This window comes from Syngnathus scovelli, chromosome 19 (assembly GCF_024217435.2).
Source record: "Syngnathus scovelli strain Florida chromosome 19, RoL_Ssco_1.2, whole genome shotgun sequence".
Lineage (NCBI taxonomy): Eukaryota > Metazoa > Chordata > Actinopteri > Syngnathiformes > Syngnathidae > Syngnathus > Syngnathus scovelli.
Genome location: NC_090865.1, coordinates 12,078,419 through 12,087,074, shown reverse-complemented (window position 1 = coordinate 12,087,074; position 8,656 = coordinate 12,078,419).

Below are 8,656 nucleotides of genomic sequence, written 5' to 3'. Positions count from 1 at the left end.
TCAATGAGAAGGCCCTTGTGCCAGGGGTGTCAAACTCATTTGTTCGCGGGCCGAGGTTTAGTCATGGCTTCTTTTGGAGGGCTAGTATGACTGTCATACCCGAGTAGATGTGTGAGCGCCTCATATTGTGGGAGCTGCGGAATGAGCTGACGAGTACCTCGCTTTCAAATCAGACAAGTAAAAACTGGTCTAATATTTGAAATTTAACATATTACTAAAAGTGAAGATAATTTGCAATTCAAGTGATGGCACATGTATATGAAGCACAATTTGACACCTGTGCCTTATACAAAGGTAAAGTTGGATTGGAATTTGATGAAACGGATATGGACATCCACATATTCCATTAGAGTTTAAATTGCTTGCAATGTAATTGCGATTTAATTAACACCTGTGAGATTGATTGATTGATTGATTGGTTGATTGGTTGATTGATTGATTGATTGATTGATTGGTTGATTGGTTGATTGATTGATTGAGTAAGTGAGTGAGTGAGCGAGCGAGCGAGCGAGCGAGCGAGTGAGTGAGTGAGTGAGTGAGTGAGTGAGTGAGTGACTTTTCTGTCGCCTGCACGTCATCTTTCCTGCATGGCTACGTTGCTGTCTCAGCCACATCTGACCGTTGAAAGATGCACGACACTCAATCCTGCCACTCTCATTCCCCTTCCTGGCGATGGCGAATTCCATGATTGTGTCGATGCTGCCCAACAAATTGCAAAGGCTCGGCCTGATTTGGAAGATACGCCTCTGCCAGATGCTCATGTGTTTTTTGTTGATGGGTCTTCTAAGAAAAATGAATCTGGTGTGACCCTTACTGGGTATGCCATTGTTACTGCCGACATGGTTTTGGAGGCTGCTAAACTGCCATCCAATATGTCTGCACAGGCCGCTGAGCTCATTGTTTTGACTGGGGCCTGCAAATTGTTTGTAAACAAATCCGTCACTATCTGGACTGATAGTCAGTATGCTTTTGCTACAGTACACGTGTTTGCTCAGCAGTGGAGCAACCGTGGCATGATAACTTCTGCAGGGAAGCCCGTCGCCCATTCCACATTACTGACTCAATTTTTGGACGCTGTCCAGCTACCTTTAAAGGTAGCGGTTTGCAAGTGTGCTGCTCACACTGCGTGCTCTGATCCTGTTTCTCTCGGTAATGCTTTTGCTGACAAATCCGCAAAGGCCGCTGCGAAGGCCTGCTCCGTGTCCTCTCGTCTCTCACAGCTCATGATTCGATGTCACACATCTCCCCTGATGTGTTGCTTGACATGTAGTCTCAGAGCCCCTCCCAGGAACGGCTCTTTTGGGGTAACGGGGTGCAATTAAAAACACTGTTGGTCTTTTTGTGTGACCTTTGGGCAAACCTGTCTTGCCTCGTAACTTGTTCAAATGGGCTGCTATTTCGAGTCATGGGGTCACCCATGTCTCGACGGGGGGTATGGTGAAACAAGTTGAGGCTATTTATACAACATACGGCTTTGCAGCTTTTTCAAAACAATTTTGCAGAGCGTGTTTGATCTGTGCTAAACATAACCCACAAGGCAATTTAAGACCTCAGAGAGGCAAATTCCCGACTCCATTGTATCCGGTTCAGACAATACATATGGATTATATCCAATTACATAAATGTGAAGGGAAAGAATATTGTTTGGTCATAATAGACGCATTTTCTAAATGGGTAGAAACATTTCCTACCAAACATGCTGATGCACTCACAGTGGCAAAAGCCTTATGCAAAGACATCATTCCAAGATACGGTATTCCAGAAAAATTTACAGGAACAATGGTCCACATTTTGTAAATCAAATAGTGCATAACATTGGGAGAATGTTCCACATAAATTTAAAGAACCATTGTTCCTATCGTCCACAATCAGTTGTTGAGAGATCTAACGCGACTATAAAAAACAGATTAAAGAAGAAACCAAACGACCATGGACTCAGTGCTTAGACCTGGTCAAAATGTACATAAATATTACAAGTACAACAGGGCTAACTCCCTATGAAACAATGTTTGGAAGGCCTTACAGGCTTCCTCAGTTCAAGAACACATGGGAGATCCCCGAGGAAGCCACGTTAGCTGATTACATGAGAAAAATGTTGGAACGTCAAAAGAATCTAACCAATAACACTGATGATGAACCCATTTCTCCGCAGGAAGACCCCAAAGTGGTACCGGGAGACTGGGTCTTGATCAAGAGTATCAAGAGGAAGAATTGGCATTCACCCAAGTGGGAAGGTCCTTTTTTGGTACTACTCACGACACCTAATGCTTTGAAAATAGCCGAACGCAACACGTGGATTCATTTATCTCATTGTAAAAAGGTGATCTCTGCAGACCCAACCTAAAGTACGGAAGGTGAGCAAAGTCTGGTAATAGTGCCTGATCCTGGTGCCAAGATCCAGGGTTGACACGAAAGCTAGCAGAAGCCAATTTCCAAGACACCAACCCGAAGCTCAGGGTGTTGACTCTGAGGAGATCCAAAAACATGAGCATTAGAGAGTCATTTGGTGAGTGCTTTAATCAGGCTGTGGCCTGCGCTGTCTGCCATGTGTTTTTGGTTGCTTTTGCTGGTTTGTGTTACCATTGTGTTTTTTTCGGGGGTTATTTTATTTGGAGGGATAGAGTACCATGAGCCTCGAACATTCTTCTCTCAGGCGACTGCCTACGCTAATTCTAATTGATATGGCTCATGGGGGAAAATTGCTAGACATAAGCGCGACACTAAATCCCCTTTTGATCAGGTTGTTTGTATTCCAGGAACCGTCTGCGTTCCAACTTGCGTACCATGGCTTTTGTCTTGGACTTACAATAAGTCATTAATGTTTACTGTGGCTCCTAATACATCTTCTTCTATTATTTTACCTATGAAAAGTTTGAAAGGGTTTCGTAATGGTCGCCCCACTACTGGAGATAAATGGCTCGGGTATTGGTGGTATTTAACTGGCCACCCGGTTAACACCGGCTGGGGCACCCTTGTCACCACACAAATGCGAGGGTATTGGCCCTCTGGTTCCAGTGACGAGGCTGTGTTCTTTGCTAAACGAGTGACTTTGATAAATCGGGGCACAAGCCTCGTTTTGACTCTTACACTCCCTGATGGTCAAATTCGTCCTCCAAATGCCACCTTGTTTAACACTTCTTGTTGGGGTTTTCAACTGTGGGCTTGGTCCTCTGGAATCGATCCTCGCTTTCCTATTGCTATTTGCCTTAATGAAACAATGTCGATCGCTGACCGTCCCGTTACAAATGATTACACCCTGTCAGCAGGAGCAAAAATCACAAGTATGCTCCTCACTGATGTAGACAGCTATTTTGTAGCCTCCACAGGGATAAGCGGTCAAACCAACAACTGGCTTCTTATGGCTGAGCAGGCCGCGAAGATGGCTAACACCAGTTGCATTGCATGCATGGGTCCAAGACCTCTTTTTGAAAATCATACCTGCAAATATAGTTCCTAAGTGTGCTGTTGTTTTAATGTTAAACTCATCCGTTTCACCCACTCATGATTGTTTTAAATGGGATAAGGTTTACCCTGTTGCCTCTATGACAAAATATAAACCCCTTTTTTCGTCCGATGTAGCTGAGGGTAATTTTACATGTATTAGATTACCTGGTACCGGTGAGAAGCTCGGCGCCCTACCTCCTCTATGGTGTGGGTCCATGACCAATGTCACTGCCCCTTTTTTGCCCATTGCTCGTAGTGATGTTTGGTTTTGGTGTAATAGTAACAAACTTTATGATAGGTTGCCTTACGACAGCTCCGGAATTTGCGCTTTGGTAACCCTATTGCTACCTGTTCATTTGATACCGATGTCGTCTTATGATCTAACATCTGTTGCTAAGTCCGTGGTTCCCGTATTCTGGCCGAGAACGAAACGAAACGCCGAATGGCGGGGCGCGGCTAATCCAACTTACATTGACGCCATTGGTGTTCCTAGAGGAGTACCGGATGAGTATAAACTGGTGAATCAGATAGCAGCTGGTTTTGAATCCGCCCTGTGTTGGTGGGGTACTATTAACAAAAATGTTGACAGGATTAACTACGTCCATTACAACGTGCAGAGGCTTGGAAACTGGTCCGAGGCGGGTTTCAGGGCGGTCCACTCCCAACTGGCCGCTACTTCCCTCATGGCTTTCCAGAATCGAATGGCCCTTGACATGCTACTCTCAAAGGAGGGCGGTGTCTGCGCCATGTTCGGTGAGCAATGTTGCACGTTTATTCCGAATAATACTGCAGCCGGCGGAAGCCTGTCCCAGGCCCTTGAGGGCCTGCGGACCTTGAACGGGAAGATGAAGGAGCACAGTGGGGTGAACACTGAGGTTTGGACCGACTGGTTGAACGTGTTCGGAAAGTACCGCACCCTGGTTTCCTCTGCCCTGGTCTCCCTAGCCGTTTTCTCTGCCGTTTTGACCTTGTGTGGATGTTGTTGCATCCCTTGTCTCCGATCCCTAATTAACAGACTAATTACAACTGCTATCTCTCCACCAGCTGAGACTTTCCCGTTGCTCCAAAGGGATGACCTTTCGATCGACGCGGGTTCCTTCTCTAGTGACTACCCGGTCGACGACTCTATTGTGGTAAACCTGTCCGGTTTGTTTCTTGACCCTAGCTTTGCCGATTATGACTCAGTTTCCTCCCGTGTGTAAGTTAGTTCTTGCGAAATGTGATCCCTCGGCTGAAAATCTTTTTGAAGTGGCCATATGGGTGATGAGTTGTTTACTTTACTTTGTTTATTTATTTCGAACATTTAAAGAAATACAAGAAAGAAAGTAACAATACTGAAAATAATAACTCCATAGTACAATAGAGAAGAAAGAAAAGAAAAAAAAACATTGCGTTATAAATTTTCACTTTATCATAAAAAATCTTATTTGTTCAAAAGGGAGTAGAAGGAAGCCTAGGCTTATCTAGCTCTACCCCTTGTAACCACGTTTGCTTGATTCCGTCAAGATTTGTCCATTTTCAGATTTGTTAAAGATATACATATATATATATATACATATACACACACATACATACATACATATAGATATTATACATACACACACTTATACATACATACACCTCCTTTAAATAAATACAAAAGCAGTTTAAACACCTCACAGCATGCTACGGTATCCCATCAGTATTTTGCCTTTATACATTTTTTTAAACTGAGGTAATGAACTACAATTCTTTAGTTCGTCACTGCTGGCGTTCCATAATTCCACACCTTTAACTGTTATACAATGCAACTTTAAAGTTGTTCTCACCAAATCTCTTTTAAACATAAGTGTTCCTCTTAAATCATAGGTACTTTCCCTCCACTCAAACAACCTCTGGATACTGTTTGGTAATTGATTATTTTTTATTTTGTACATGAGTTGGATGGTTTTAAAATCGACTAGATCATTGTATTTCAGTGCATTCAGTTTTACAAAAAGAGGGTTAGATGGTTCTCTGTAATCAACATTATTTACAAGTCGTATAGCTTTTTTTGTAGAATGTAGATTGGATCTGTGTTTGTTTTGTATGTGTTGCCCCACACCTCCACACAGTACATAATGTATGGGAGTATGAAGGAGCAGTACAAGGAATATAATGATGTTTGGTTTATAAGATCTTTTACTTTATACAATACTGCCAGTGATTTTGAGATCTTTGATTTGATATACGTTATATGTGGTTTCCAACTTAATTTTTTATCTATTAGCACTCCAAGAAATTTTACTTCATTCACTCTTTCTATTTCTATATTATTTATTGTAAGAATTTTGTCTGTGTTTGTCGGACGGTTTCCAAATATATACCTTGTTTTACTTAAATTCAATGTAAGTTTATTTGTGTCAAACCAACTCTGTAATTTTTCCATTTCAATACCCACAATATCCAGTAGTTGGTCCAGGTCGTCCCCACTACAGAGCAGATTCGTGTCATCTGCAAAAACTACGGCCTTGAGTAATCTGGAGACCTTGCACATATCATTAACATACAAAATAAATAACAAGGGGCCTAATATTGAGCCCTGAGGAACCCCACACTTTACCTGCTTTAACTTTGATTTGAAGTCCATTAATTGCACATATTGATTCCTGTTTGATAAATAACTGTTTAACCAAGTGAGTGGCATACCTTGTATGCCATATCTCTCAAGTTTTGTTAACAGTATTTTATGATTTACAGTATCAAAAGCTTTCTTAAGATCTAAGAAGACACCTACAGCATATCGTTTATTTTCAATAGCTGTTGTTATTTCAGCTACGAAATCTAACAAAGCCATTGTGGTGGTTCTATTTTTCCGAAATCCATACTGTTGGTCACACAGAATATTTTGTTTTGTGATGAAATCATCAAGCCTTTTATAAAATATTTTTCTAGTATTTTGGAGAATTGTGGGAGTAAAGATATTGGCCTGTAATTTGAGAATATGTGTTTGTCCCCAGCTTTATATATCGGAATAATTTTAGCTGTTTTCATTTCACTCGGAAAAAAAACATTTGTCAGTGATTGGTTGCAAATATGTGTTAGGGGTTTCACCACACTTTCAATAATATTTTTAACAAGTGACATATCTATTCCATTACAATCAGTTGACTTTTTACCTTTAAATCCTCTAACGATTTCTATTATTTCCGTCTCATCCGTTCCCCTTAGAACCATACTTTTGGCTATGGGTACATCCTTAATTAGGTCACTTGTACTCCCTTTTTTTGGTACTTCTTCCTCCAAAGTAGGCCCAATACCAACATAGTAATCATTAAACTCCTCTGCAATCATTGCAAGTTCATTTATAGTTATATTGTTACTGTTTACAAAGTAAGAAGGATATCCTGGCTTTCCAGTTCTGTTTTTAATAATTTCATTTAACACTTTCCATGTTGTTATTGTGTTACTCTTGTTTTCCTCCAGTTTCTTGCTATAGTAGTTCCTTTTACTGTTTCTCATTATTTTGATCAATTTGTTTTTATAGGTCTTATATTTCAATTCAGCTTCTTTTGTTCTTATCTTTAGGAAATTTTTGTATAACAGGTTTTTTTTCTTGCAGGCGTTTAAGATTCCCTTTGTCAGCCATGGTTTTTCCACTGAGTTGTGTTTGACCGCTTTCCTTACAAGAGGACAGTTTTTATCATAAAGTTCAGATATAATGGCCATGAATGTGTTGTAGGCTTCATTTACATCACCCACATATACCTTTTTCCAGTCTTGTTTTAGAAGATCATTTTTGAATGAGTTAATTGAATTACCAGAGTTCATTCTACACATTTTAAAAGCTATAGCATCCTTTTTTTCCCTTGTACAGTTCTGGATCACCGCAAACACTGGCAGATGGTCACTTGAATCATTTATTATCAGTCCAGTTTTTACTTTCTTTTCAATCACATTTGTAAATATATTATCAATTATAGTGGCACTGTGAGATGTGATTCTAGTCGGATGAGTTATTGCAGGGTAAAGACTCATACTGTACATTAAATTAATGAATTCTGTTATTGGAGTCAGCTGAAGTGGGTTCAGTAGATCTATATTATAATCACCACAGACATAGACCATTTTCGTATTGATTTTTCTTTCATACATTCTTGATAATAGTTCACTAAATGCCTCAATACTTGAACCTGGACATCTGTATACACAGCTTACCAAAATGTTTTTTGATGATTCCATTTCTATTTCAACAGTAATACATTCCATGAGATTATCTATTGCTTGAGACATATTTCTTACTATCTTACACTTACAGTTTTTGTCTATGAATAGAGCAACCCCTCCGCATCTTTTTCCCATCCTATTTAATGTATAACTCTCATACCCCTCTATGTCAATCTTTTCAGCCTGATCTTCCTTTAACCAGGTTTCAGATATTGCAATAACAGTAAACGGATTATTCATATCTTTTAAACATTGTTTGATCTTAGAGATGTTTGCTTTCAAGCTCCTACTATTAAAATGTATAATTGACATTGCCCTATTTGTTGCTACATTCTCGCTAAATTGCTCTACAGTATAGTATTTACAGTTTGTTTGATTGTAGTTGATAAAGAAGTTATTCACAGGATCAATATTGTTCTCTATATCAAATCCCTTATGATCAGTGTAATCAAATGTTTTCAAATCAAGTTCTTCATTTTCAGCTATTAGTGCTTGTTTGTTAAACAGACCAGTTGGAAAGGAAAGGCATTTGTCAGTACTGTTCATGATAGGTTGATAAGTTCACCAGGTTTTTTACCTTCCATGATATAAAAGTATCACAACATGAGGTTCTAAGTAATGATGTACAGGTTACTGATCTCCTTCATACCGCTTAAGTTGCTCTATGGCACTAATGCAGAAACCATGAGAACTCTCTGCTGCTCCAACAGGTTTGATGAATACCTTACAACCTGCAGTCCAAGTGGACTGTATTTTACCGTTTTTCTTAAGAGCTCTTGCTTTTTTAGCTATTTCACCATTTTTCTTGGTGAGGTGTTCATTCATGTATATGTTCGTGCCTTTTAATTTCCTACCTTGTTTGAGTAGATTTATCTTACTTTTCCTATTTGTAAAGCGGACAATTATAGGTGGTATCTTGCTATCTAGACTCCTCGTTGGCAGAGTGTGGCATGCCTCAATATTGATAGTGTCAATGATGATGTCTTTGCTGTGGAGGAAAGATTTTACCTGCTCCTCGGTTGTCTCC